This window comes from Schistocerca piceifrons, chromosome 2 (genome assembly GCF_021461385.2).
Source record: "Schistocerca piceifrons isolate TAMUIC-IGC-003096 chromosome 2, iqSchPice1.1, whole genome shotgun sequence".
NCBI lineage: Eukaryota > Metazoa > Arthropoda > Insecta > Orthoptera > Acrididae > Schistocerca > Schistocerca piceifrons.
The window spans coordinates 971,762,565-971,776,688 of NC_060139.1; the positions used below are offsets into that span (position 1 = coordinate 971,762,565).

Here is a 14,124-nt window from a genome sequence, read left to right on the forward strand (position 1 = left end):
ACGAAATGAACACCCTTAGCTGCTTACAGGCGTTGACATACGTCAACGGGGACAGATGAAAATGTGTGCCCCGACCGGGACTCGAACCCGGGATCTCCTGCTTACATGGCAGACGCTCTGTCCATCTGGGCCACCGAGGACACAGAGGATAGCGCGACTGCAGGGATTTATCTCTGGCACGCCTCCTGCGAAATCCACATTTTCAACGTATTGTCCCACACTACATTCGTAGTGCCCCCACCCATTATACTCATTACTCGCGGCGCGTTGCCGATTCCCGTAAGATGTTCGAAAAAACAGATACCATCTTATATATATATATATATATATATATATATATATATATATATATATATATATATATATATATATGTAGTTAAGGCTTACCGGCCACTTGACCATCTTCTTCTGTGCGAATGCACAAACAGTGCCCGAACTCTTACGGGAATCGGCAACGCGCCGCGAGTAATGAGTATAATGGGTGGGGGCACTACGAATGTAGTGCGGGACAATACGCTGAAAATGTGGTTATCGTGGGAGGCGTGCCAAAGATAAATCCCTGCAGTCGCGCTATCCTCTGTGTCCTCGGTGGCTCAGTTGGGTAGAGCGTCTGCCATGTAAGCAGGAGATCCCGGGTTTGAGTCCCGGTCGGGGTACAAATTTTCATCTGTCCCCGTTGACGTATGTCAACGCCTGTAAGCAGCTAATGGTGTTCATTTCATTGTAATTTCATTCTAACGAGCTGCATCGTCACCAATGGTATCTTTATGTCCGAAAGAACAGATACCATCTTAGTATATAAACAATTCAACGTTTCCTGACTGTTTTGAGCAGTCAAATGTTAAGCGTAGGTGTAAGAATTACTTGCTTTCTCATTCCACTTTGTAACGTCCCCTTAGAAAAATTTATAAATTACTGTGCTGATAAACCTCTTACATTATTTGATTTTCAAACAGCTAAGCAAAACTGAACGTACTCAGGCATTTCGATCTTTATCTATTCTGATCAACACTAAACTGGCACACAATATTTTTAGCGCAACGCAATCTGACTTTCAAAAATTCCTACAAAAGAATGGCCCTGACTAACAATAACCTATAACTTTCATGAATCACTTACCTCACAAAAATCTTCGTTACTCAAACTACTGCAATACAGCGTGCGCCAATACTGCCAGCTGAATAAAAGATTCTAACTACTGAAGGCACTAACTACTGATAGGCATAGTTAGCAAATGAAAGATTTTGATAGAGAACAAATAATGTATTTACCTTAATAGTGTTCAAAAGTCATAATACATATATATCAGTTCATGACATCCAGTCTTACAAATTTACTCTCTCTGATGGACACACGTCCAGATCATCCGCTCTCAAAACTCCGCCATCTCTCTCCCCACATCCACCACTGCTGGCGGCTCACCTCCAACTGCGCAACGCTACGCGCTGTTCACATCCAACTGCCTGACACTACAATAGCACGTATTCCAACAATGCAAACCAGCCACAGACTGCACACTGCACAGTCAGTGATTTTCAAACAGAGCGCTACGTGGCGTTACCAATATAAAAACCTAAACAGCCGACTTACAACTTCACCACTCCGAAAGCCAGCCTCTGGCGGACGACCAACACTAGCAGCGCCGTCAACTGAAGCCGCCAGTGTGCCACTAAATGGCAGGTGCACAGCAAGTGGCGTTAGTGGCTCCTGCACACGGTCGTCCGCCGTGGCAGCCGCCTGGATTCACAGCCGAACGAGTGGATGGTCGGATTGCCGGGGCAGGGGATTTGGTCCGGCTCGTGGCCGGGGGACAAATTTGCTGATAAAGCGCGCCTTCCCACGGCAAATTAGCCGCGGCCGAGTGGGAGATAAAGGGCCTATTAGCGGCCCTGGCCTGCCCTATTGTGCCGCACAATGGCCGCGCCGTCCGCCGCTACTGTACCGCGTTGTGCGTCCCGGCTCTGGTCAGCCGGGCCCGGACCGCTGCCGCGTCAGCGACACACGTCCGGCCGCGCCCGACGTGCTTCTTGGGATGGCTGCGAAAACTGCTGCAGGGCGAGGCCACTGCAGGGCGAATTCCACAATAGCCTGTCGCCATCACCGTCGAGGATGTGGCTTTACCGGAAAAAATAATGCAAAGCTCTGAAGGACAGGGCCGGCCGAAGTGGCCGTGCGGTTAAAGGCGCTGCAGTCTGGAACCGCAGGACCCCTACGGTCCCAGGTTCGAATCCTGCCTCGGGCATGGATGTTTGTGATGTCCTTAGGTTAGTTAGGTTTAACTAGTTCTAGGGGACTAATGACCTCAGCAGTTGAGTCCCATAGTGCTCAGAGCCATTTGAACCATTTTTTCTCAAGGACAGGGTCATTTTATTGGCAAGTGATGTGACAGGATCTTCATCAGTGTAAGATTATGATACACACAGAGCAAATAGAACAAACACGCCACTGTAAAGGGTGCTCAAACAGTCGCACCAGTACACAGACTGCCCTTTGGAAGCAATGCACGTGGCTATTCTTGAAGGCAAACGATCATTAAGATGCTGAACGGCATCCTGTGATAATTTGCCCCCAAGCACCTTGGATCATTTGCCCATTACCGATGTACCTGCGTATCTTTCTAACCTGAAGACAATTCGAGTTACTACACTACTAGCCATTAAAATTGCCACACCACGAAGGTGATGTGCTACAGACGCGAAATTTAACCGGCAGGAAGAAGATGCTGTAATATGCAAATGATTAGCTTTTCAGGGCATTCACATAAGGTTGCGGCCGGTGGCGACACCTACAACGTGCTGACATGAGGACAGTTTCCAACCAAGTTCTCATACACAAACAGCAGTTGACCGGCGTTGCCTGGTGAAACTTTGTTGTGATGCCTCGTGTAAGGAGGAGAAAAGCGTACCATCACGTTTCCGACTTTAATAAAGGTCGGGTTGTAGCCTATCGCGATTGCGGTTTATCGTATCGTGACATTGCTGCTCGCGTTGGTCGGGGTCCAATGACTGTTAGCAGAATATGGAACCGGTGGGTTCAGGAGGGTAATACGGAACTCCGTGGTGGTGGTGGTTTTGGGGAAGGAGACCAGACAGCGAGGTCATCGGTCTCATCGGTTTTAGGGAAGGACGGGGAAGGAAGTCGGCCGTGCCCTTTGAGAGGAACCATCCCGGCATTTGCCTGGAGCGATTTAGGGAAATCACGGAAAACCTAAATGAGGATGGCCGGACGCGGGATTGAACCGTCGTCCTCCCGAATCGGAACTCCGTGCTGGATCCCAATGGCCTCGTATCACTAGCAGTCGAGATGACAGGCATCTTATCCGCATGGCTGTAACGGACCGTGCAGCCGCGTCTTGATCCCTGAGTCAACAGATGGGGACGTTTGCAAGACAACAACCATCTGCAAGAACAGTTCGACGACGTTTGCAACAGCATGGACTACCAGATCGGAGACCTTGGCTGCGGTTACCCTTGACGCTGCATCACAGACAGGAGTGCCTGCGATGGTGCACTCGACGATGGACCTGGGTGCACGAATGGCAAAACGTCATATTTTAGGATGAATCCAGTTTCTGTTAACAGCATCATGATGGTCGCATCCGTGTTTGGCGTCCTCGCGATGAACGCACACTGGAAGCATGTATTCGTAATCGCCGTGCTGGCGTATCACCCTGCGTGATGGTATGGGATGCGATTGGTTACACGTCTCGGTCACTTCTTGTTCGCATTGACGGCACTTTCGACAGTGGATGTTACATTTCAGATGTGTTACGAACCGTGGCTGTACGCTTCATTCGATCCCTGCGAAACCCTACATTTCAGCAGGATAACGCAAAACCGCATGTTGCAGGTCCTGTATGGGCTTTTCTGGATACAGAAAATGTTCGACTGCTGCCCTGGGCAGCACATTCTCCAGGTCTCTCACCAACTGAAAACGTCTGGTCAATGGTGGCCGAGCAACTGGCTCGTCACAATACACCAGTCACTACTGCTGATGAACTGTGGTATCGTGTTGAAGCTACATGAGCAGCTGTACCTGTACACGCTATCCAAGGTCTGTTTGACTCAATGCCCAGGTGTATCAAGGCCGTTATTACTGCTAGAGGTGGTTGTTCTGGGTCCTGATTTCTCAGGATCTATGCACCCAAATTGAGTGAAAATGTAATCACATGTCAGTTCTAGTATAATATATTTGTCCATTGAATACCCGTTTATCATCTGCATTTCTTCTTGGTGTAGCAATTTTAATGGCCAGAAGTGTAATTTTGCTTTGTCTCGAATCTATCAAGGGGTCACTGCTTGACTGGTGGTTTAAGCTCGCACTGATACTGATACTCTCTATGCTTTCTGAACCATGCCGGCTCTCGTCCTATTGGATTCTTCCTCAGAGATCGCACCTTTTCGGCGCTCGTGATACAGTCGCGAGGTGGCGCGCACGAGAGGAAATGGACCGAGTGAACGTGCGGAGTGAGGGGTAGTTAGTAACAGCGTGTGGTTCGTGGTGGACACGAGAGGCAGCCTTGGCGACAAACACTGTCGCTATGAAAATGTCCTTTCGGGTCTGCGCCGGCTGTATTGGACGCGTTTCAGGGTGGACCGTGTTAAAGATCGATGGTCGTTGGCCGATTATATGTTGTTGGGGGTCCTGACTCGTGCCCTACCCTTCTATTGCTGCTGGACATGGACTTCAACTGAAGCAATAAGGTGATTTCATTGTATTTTTGTCATCCTTTGTAGATATTTTCTGTCCTGCATGTTACAAGTGTGATGAACCTGAGACGGATTACTGGTTGATTCTCAATCAGGGAAACTCTGTGCACAATTTATGTTGTGGTTCGCCTCTACGAAAGTTATTGCGCCATTCTTCACTGTAGCAGTTCGTGTTGGAGTCTGATATTTTGATTACCATTTAAACCTTGGAGCTTACTGCGTACTATTTCTTAATCTTAGTGTTTAGTCTGTTTCAGAAAGCACTATGTATCATTGAACAGATCGATGCAGAAATGTATCGTCCTTCGGCCAGATCTTTCTGTAGAGTCTCGAATGTTTGGGTCCGTCACGGACGTGTAATTGTTGTAAGACTGGTTTATCATTTTATGCCTTTCCTTGAGGTAATTTTATGTTAGTGTGATTTGAATTGCTTCTTTTAAATACCTGGAGTTTGAGTGTGATTCGGATACTACTTGGAGACAGCGACAATTTGTTTAACTTGTTTTGGTGCTAATTTGATGATGTTTTATTTAATATTGCTCTAAGTGCACTGCCTTCGGTTCATTAGGGTAGGATTATTTATTCAAGGAGTCTAAGTTGTAGCGTATTCGCTATCGTATTTGGAAGCGCGATTTATTGCATCATAATGTCTTACGATTTGTTGCTTCTCTGAGCCTGGATTGGGGGTTTGACCTACGCCTTCGGGCACTTGCGTGTCTTTCTTATTTAGTAGGTTCTTTTGTTACGTTTGTGCTTCAGGTATACTCTGTAACAGTTACCTGGTCTGAAGTTAAAACTGTTTGAAGAAGTGTATGTGAGACAATGTCAGGCTGAGACTTGTATATGTCGCACTATTGGTCGTGCCGACATTTGGTGGTCTAGCTGGGCAACTGACCGCTATCCATGCTGCCTGTTATGTACGGGGTTCGTGTCTGCAATTGGTAGCTGCCTCGAGCTCCAGATATATTGATAAGGTGAGTGCCGTGTACCGGTTCAAGGTTCGGCAATTTAAAAATAATTTCTGTATATGTAATTATTGCCTGTCCTTTCCAGGCGTTAGTTAAGTTATGCATCAGGTGAAAGCTTGCATATTTAAAGTTGCTTATTCTATTTACTCAGACATGAAAGCATTTTCTCGTCGTGTCATTTTTTGTCAATTTTGTCACTGTTCAGTTTGTCTTCAGTCTATTCCTCTAGGTACTTAACATCGAAACCATTTTATTGTAATCGCTTCGCCGTAATCCTATGACATTTGCGTTAACGTAAACTGACTTATTCCGTTTGATTTGTAACCATTGATCCCTATCGTTTTACTGTTAATCATGGCACGATAATCCCACAAAAGTTGCATTGGCGTAAATCGGCTGCTGATGTCTGATCTGTAACTAGTAATCACTGCAACGACAAGCTGTTCAGAGAATCGTTATTTAATCCTAGTCTGCTGCTTTTACTGAGTGCTTCTGTATCAGAATTACTGTCTCACTGGGTAATTTGTAACTGTTTAAGTATTTGGGAACCACTCATTTGGCAAAATTTTTCATTATAATGGTTATTTGAATTAATTGCTTACATGAATAAAGCTTTGTGTGCAATAAAAGGTCAATGAAGTTACCCTCCCCCAAGGTCCAGTCCTTCTACTTAGTCCTCTATAGGCGTTTTATAAGACGCCGATGTATCCTCTTTATCACTTTCCTTGATTCGATTATTGGCAAATAATCATTAAAGGGACAGTCCGGATAGTTTAGTTGGTCATTACATTTAATGGTGATTTAACGAATCTCTTACGCAACGGATAACGCAATGGAGGGTCAGGGGACACAAGTAAGCAAAGAATCCAGCTAACGAAGAGCATCTGCACTACTATCAGGCTCGACATACTTCACTTTTTTAATTTCTGATTGCACAGTACTGTAATATGAGGCCTCTTTTCAGGACTTCATTTGCTGGCTACGGGACAAGCGGTGAAATTACTGTTCTGTACACGTAAGATTGAAATATTCTTATTGAGCCATAAGCCCCGATTCTGCGCACTCCCTCTAATCTAAATGGTCTCTTGATTCAGTAATATGCACAGGATGGGGCGTAACGTTACGTTGCTCTTGGGTTTACTATTCTCATACGACACACTCATACCCACGGCACACATGGACTGTGTAACAAGTGCAGTTGTAATGCAGTCTATTCAAATCGGATTATTCGGGAGGACGACGGTTCAAACCCGCGTCCTGCCATCCTGGTTTAGGTTTTCTGTGATTTCCCTAAATCGCGTAAGGCAAATTACAGGATAGTTCCTTCGAAAGGGCTTCATTCTCCGTTATTCCCTTATCTGAGCTTGTGATCCGTCTTTAATAACCTCGATGTCAACGTGAAGTTATACGCTAACATTCTCCTCTTCCCCAAAACTAATTTCTGGGTCCCCCTGTCACTTTGGAAGGAACATCATAACAGACTAGGACGCGATGTTGTAGTGGTGAGGGAGGGGGGGGGGGGAGGAGGGTGGTACACAAGCAGACACAAACATGTATACTTAATACACAGAAATGAAATACATCCAATTAAACCCGTCGCACGAACCATCGCAAAATCTACACTGAATTTCTACAAGAACGATTGCATACAGAGACGAAACAACCACAACATTTTATTAACATCTTGTCATTGAAAATAAATTTACTCATCATCTTTCATCATTCTTGGTTAGTATCAAATCTTCATACGAAACCCACGCAATCTCTGCTCTGTATTTCCACAAGAACTATCGTTAGCTCATCGATTGTGCAGCGAAGTCTATGTGGGAAATTGGGTATCAACTGCTTCAAATTACTCACCGTCTGTGATTGTTGTTGGATTTTACATTTTAATTTCACACGCGAAACCATACAGAATTTAATTTAGGAAGCTGGTGGCCGTTTCTCCGAAGGGTACTGTACACGTGGCAGAGTGGAGGCAAAGACCAACAAAGAAAAAATAAATCCAGTCAACTAACTTCAAACGCTAAATTCGTTAAACATTTCACATTATTCACGTGCCCAATTCCTATACAGAAAGTACCATAAGGAAATAATTACTCTTTGTCACCCGGTTACGACCACATGGTTGAAGATTGTACTGAGGGAGATGCCCATGCTGCGAATAAAATTCTTACAATTTCCGTAATTTAATAGAAATAAATAATTAAACTCTCTCTAACTAAAAAACTATTGTGGATGTTGAAGGCCCCCCAGGACTAACAACTTAAAATTGGATTACCAATTTCTCCATGCTCACGTCAGAATCGTGAACTCTAATTATCCAATACACTCCGTAAAAATTTAAAAAAGGTAGTCATGACTTAAGCCTAACTGTGATGGCACTGGAGAATAATGGGTTATTGACCTAATCTACGATAGACCTCATCTTTTCGTTAAATTAGCTAAATGCTTGACGGGGACCAGCATGGGTTCCGTCCATGGTCTCAGCCATTCAGAATAAGAGTGAAGAAATTTGGTGGAGCATCCCTAGCAGTCACTCTGCTCATCCTTAAAGGGTGGGAAGGAATTGCTACCAACCCCTACACATTTTCCAACTACTGGTGTATCTTGGTCAGTCTACCCACGAGCGTTATGTTGTCACCAAATCAAACAAAACAATGCATCATTCCATTACACCTGTCTTGACGGAGACCAGCATGCTAACTGCTTGACGGAGACCAGCATGGGTTCGGTCCATGCTCTCTGTCATCCAGAATATGGATGGCGAAAATTGGTATAGCATCCCTAAAGGTCACTCTGCTCTTCCCTGAAGGGGAGGGAAGGAATTGCTACCAACCCCCAGACATTTTCCCACTACTGGTGCTTCTTTGTCAGTCTACCCACGACAGTTCTGTTGGCACCAAACCGAACAAAACAAGCATCTTTCCATTACAGCTGTCCTACTCACAGAATCACAAACAAAACAAATATTCATTCTAATATTTAAGAGCACCATAACAGGAATTGGAAGAGGATGTGCATTAATACGTAATCAAATAAACACAGTGGCACCCATCTCCTCAACAGAGCGTCTCGGTACCATAGCAAATAGTTACAAAGACCAATCTGTCCTTACTAATAAAGGAATTTGGATACCTTGAGATAACGTAATGGGACGGAACAGCCAGATCTGCCTCAGCAATTCAGCAATGGTTCTTGCAGGCTCTGAAGAACAAGTAGGTTCCAGTTTCATTACGTCCCATATGTGTACAACCAGTGAGAGCTGTGGTGATGTTGGTGCTGAAAGAAACTGTTGTACACCAAGAAGATCACGTTGCGTCACAGCAGACGTATGAGCAAGTTGACTGTCCTTATAAAAAAGCGCATCACCTTCCTGTCGAAGAAATGACTGTAGCATGGGGACAAGAACCTGTGAAATACAGCGGGCGCTGGTTATTTTACTCTGCAGAAAAACCAGATATGGCCGCAAGTTGTAACTGATGGCCATCCAACACCATCTGGCTGGGACCTAGATACCGATACCAGTGTTACAAGGGCGGTGAAATTTTGTGAACTGTCAGGCCTCATCCATAAATTGGTGGGGCAGGGTGGCGGAATTTAATATATTACAAACTGCTCCGCATGTGGAAACAGCCCTCGTCCCGATCCATGAGAGTTGAACGCCGACTTTTCGTCAGGGCGCTGATGACCATGATGTCGAACGCCACCTCAGTCCAAATCATGATCATGATCATCATCATCATCATCATCATCTGGCTGGGACTTATGTGTCGGGAGTGAACGCATTCCAGAATACACAGCTCATCATGTCTACCTCGAGCACGTGTACGGTCATCGCTCACATCAGTGAAAACAACAGAGCACCTTTCCATTCTCCAGTCGATTCTTTCACGACACCAAAGCAGCCGCACTTGTTGGTGTCGTGGTGCAAGTGGTAGCCTGGCCAGAGACACATATAATCCTAGCCTTGATGGAAGCAAGTGTTCCTGTTGGTCCCTACTGAAACAACAGGTGCAACATGTGTCCACATTTCGTCCCTGGATGATGTTCGGTCGGCCTCCGCAACTGACAAGGTGTGTCTATCTTGATATGCGTCTTTACTACACGGACGTCCAGGACCTGGTTTAGGAAAGTGGGAATGATCCACAGACCACTGCTGACAGCAGCGACAAACACACCGAAACATTATGCCTAACACGTTCAGCAATCCGTCAATACGTCCATCCAACTTCTTGCACGCCCACTATTCGACCTCATCCAAATGGCTCAAATAGTTCATCAGGCGTACATTCTGGTTCGTGTGGCATGGTTGTGCCCCAACCTATCTCTAAAGTCAGCATGGCTACTGCCTGTAGTGTCAAAACAGAGGGTGGACACAGGCTTCCTAAGCGTTTATAACTGCGAAGGGCTGTGAGAGATAAATCAACAACACTGCAGCCCTTCAGTATGGACATATTACGACCTGGTGCTAGTAAACACAATCCTTGTGAGTGTTACCATGTTTCCCAGCCAAGCCACTGACGGATGTTGCTTAATTTAGAGGAACTCTTCGACCCTTTCGAAATGCTTAATGTAGAGGAGGGCATCAGTGATCATAGCGCTGTGACAACATCAGCGAAGACATGTGTCATAATTCTTTGAAGGGCAGGTGTCGTCGTGACTAACCACATACGTGGATGCATTAACAAGGCTGTAGTCACGGTGGCTAACTACATTACACAGGGTATTTTAAGAAATGTCACATATTCGTACAGGGGATATTATTGGTCAAAACTAGAATGGTCGTAAACCAATACATGCTGAGATACACTATGTGTTCAAAAGTATCAGGACACCCCCAACAACATACGTTTTTCATATTAGGTGCATTGTGCTGCCACCTACTGCCAGGTACTCCATATCAGCAATCTCAGTAGTCAGTAGACATCGTGACAGAGCAGAATGGGGCCTCTGCGGAACTCACGGACATCGAATGTGTTCAGGTGATTAGGTGTCTGTACACGAGATTTCCACACTTCTAAACATCCCTAGGTCCACTGTTTCCGATGTGATAGCAAAGTGGAAACGGGAAGGAACAAGTACAGCACAAAAGCGTACAGGCCGACCTTGTCTGTTGACTGACAGAGACCGCCGACAGTTGAAGAAAAAAAATGGCTCTGAGCACTACAGGACTTAACATCTATGGTCATCAGTCCCCGAGAACTTAGAACTACTTAAACCTAACTAACCTAAGGACCACACACAACACCCAGCCATCACAAGGCAGAGAAAATCCCTGACCCCACCGGGAATCGAACCCGGGAACCCAGGCGTGGGAAGCGAGAACGCTACCGCACGACCACGAGATGCGGGCGACAGTTGAAGAGGGTCATAATGTGTAATAAGCAGACAGACATCTATCCAGACAATCACACAGTAATTCCAAACCGCATCAGGATCCCCCCCTCCCCCAGTCCACCTTTTCCTCTCTATCTGTCTGCCTCATCCACCCATCTATATCTATCTCCTCTTCCTCACTAACTCTGCTCTTCATCTCCTCTTTCTGTCCATTTTCCCCTCCCACTGGCTGTGTCCCTCCTCTCCTCTATCCATCTCAGCCTGTACCCAGCTATACTCATCAGCACTATTAGCCACTGCAATACAGTTCAACAAAGCAGGCTGATACTCTTCCACAACATGCCTCTCATGCAAGTCAGGGCACATATCAGGTGCTTGAAAATAATTTATTTACTCTGATGTACAGCATTCCAAGCAAAGAAGATCAATAAAGCAGTTTCATACTACTACAACACAACACACCAGTCAGGTAGGGAAAGCTACATGTTGGGGCCTGTAAAACTGTTTCTTGCCCCTGACATGTAGGCTGTCTGCAAAGCAGGTTTATTTGGCAGGCTGAAACTGTTCCCACCAAAATGCCTGTAGTACAGGGCAGCTTATACGCCAGGGGCTGGCAAAAGCACGTTTTTGGCCGTTTCTCCACTCGTACCGGGGATAGGAGGTTTCAGACCCAACAGTGTTGACAAGTGTAAGACCTGGTGTTTCTGTGTGCCAAATCTGGTTGAAATTGAGACAGGGCTTTGGGAAGAGATCCCAGACATACACTCTGCTCAGATTTTGGGACACAGAGGTAGCTGAGGATGATCACACATATCGTAACCGGTCATAAAACAGAGAAGAAAAAGGTAAAATCGACGATTGTTTCGAATTTTACACCATTTTTAACATAGGGTTGCTGTGCACTTCACTGCGATTATGTCACATTTCATCATAATACACTGTATTTAGACGCTAAACGTGCATTCATTATTGCTAGACGTCACGTGAAACGATTCCAGAAGCGCAGCGTTCATTCAGCAAACGACAGCAGCATGTGGCGGAAGTGCTATGCAGAGGTGGCCTTAGTTGTCGTTTATAGCTGACGAGCTGCCAGCATAACAACGACGGCGGATGCGTCTCGCTGGCGCATTGTGCAGCTCAGCGCACCAGATGGCAGAGTCTACAGCTGCAGACATGGGGAGCGCAATGGTGGGGGTGGGTGGGGAGGGAGGGACAAGGCGCGCAGGAATGCCGACAGGTCCCACGCCGTCTGCAGCTGTACACACGTCACTACAAGTGGCGCTGAGTGAAGGGGCGTCGGATGCGGCGCCATTTGAGCACCGCCTACTGTGAAACAACGCGCTGCGACGAGCTCTGCTGTTAACAGGTGTCCTCAGATAGTCTCAAGATAAAGATGTAACAATAAATCGAACGGTGGAAATGGCAAACGTTCTAACTGCCATTTCCTCCACGAAACGTATTGTCAGCACTATTGTATTCTCGGTAATGTACTGCATGTTCGTAGACTTGTTCCGTGTGTCAAATGGTTCAGAAAATATTTTAAAATATCTACATTTAGTAAACGGCTAACTTGGAGAAAGGCTACAGTTTATAATGGTCGCCCAATCGTTGATATTCCTATATTTGCACTATATCACTCCAATATACGAAGCTTGTTAGCACTTGATGTAGAGAATTGGGTTGAAGCCATTAAATTGTATTGTAGTAGTTGCTGCTGCTGCTGGCCGGTTCACTGAAGGATTTGGATGTTAATGTTGGCTCTATATGTATTCGTCTAGGGGTAAAAAGATGAGGTCCCGTGTTATTGATGTGCTTGTTGACAAATAATGCACGACATCATAAGTGAACTTCAACTATTTTATTGGCATGGTAGCCACCTTAACTCGGCTGACCACCCAAAGACATTGTCACAGTACAGTACACTTCTTTTACAACATCTTTGCATTGTTTTTCCACATGAGACAAGAACATACACACTTTACAAAGGCTTCTTGATCCTTGTATTTATAACCTTGTCAAAGAACTACTAAGAAGAGATGTGGTTTGTAAGTCAGGCATCTATCTGTTATCGTAATTTGTGCAAAAAGTTATTCATTTACACCGAGTGACATAATTTAACAGGTCATTAAAATGACAGACAGATTTGTCAACTTGTCAGAACAGTTCTCTGTTGCAAAAAGACCGTTTTTCAAAGGTACATCTATTGACGTCTCTCATTTGCATACATAAGTAAATAACGTCAATTATTAAAAATTACAGTGGTTCTCGTTTAAAATAGGTATGTTTACGTGAATAGTGAGTGACAACAGTCCTAGTGAATAAATAGGTTTCACTGAGTAATTTTTATTTAAGGAGATCCAAAATACGTAAGTTGACCAACATTATTCATATTTCATATTAATTATTTCAGTTGAACATAGTGTTTTTATATAATGATATCTGCTGCATCAGTGTTCAAGTGATGTTAACTTCTCTGTGGGTCAATTATTAATTATATTTTAATGGGTTGACTGTTTATGTAAACATGTTATGCAACATTGCTAACATACACAATTACTTTTACATTATCATAATTGCTAATTAAACTGGTTGAATTAGAAGGATATCACATACTAATAAAGCCTTTAATAGGTTCCGTTACACGTTGCATGTTGCCTACCTCATGGTTTCGTGGGTCAATAAAAATTTAATTTTCAGTATTTCTACTCATTAAGAACTAAATCTTACGTTAAAAGTTTAACACAGCAAGTCCAGTATTACATTTACAAACTGTGTACATGTCACGATACAGCGTGACTCATGATCGCAATTTACCCAGGTTATTTTCATCAACTGTTTGAGAATGAAAGCACTTAGCAACTTGCAACAAGCCTTACATGTAATTTCAAACGCTTACGAAACTGTTTCTCGCTACCCCCCCCCCCCCCCCCCCCCGTCCTCTCCAAATACTAATATAGGGAAAGAAGCTTATCATTAAATTTCCGATTTCCGGTAACTTCCAAGAATGATGCCTATCAAATTCGCGGGGTCCAAACGATACATATCGAACGTGCGATTGTAAATCGATCATGCGAATATCGACGCGGGCGTTAGGAGTATGTTAACGA

General features: G+C 44.8%; 1 protein-coding gene and 1 non-coding gene across 2 annotated transcripts in view; one reads left to right on the forward strand and one right to left on the reverse strand.

The window, feature by feature from the left end:
- LOC124776034 (division abnormally delayed protein-like) overlaps positions 1 to 14,124 on the reverse strand; it is a 1,005,302-nt gene that overhangs the window by 822,508 nt on the left and 168,670 nt on the right. The gene's annotated exons all lie outside the window — the stretch shown is intronic.
- Positions 583 to 656, forward strand: Trnat-ugu. The gene has a single exon. It is a non-coding gene; the product is annotated as a tRNA-Thr (tRNA).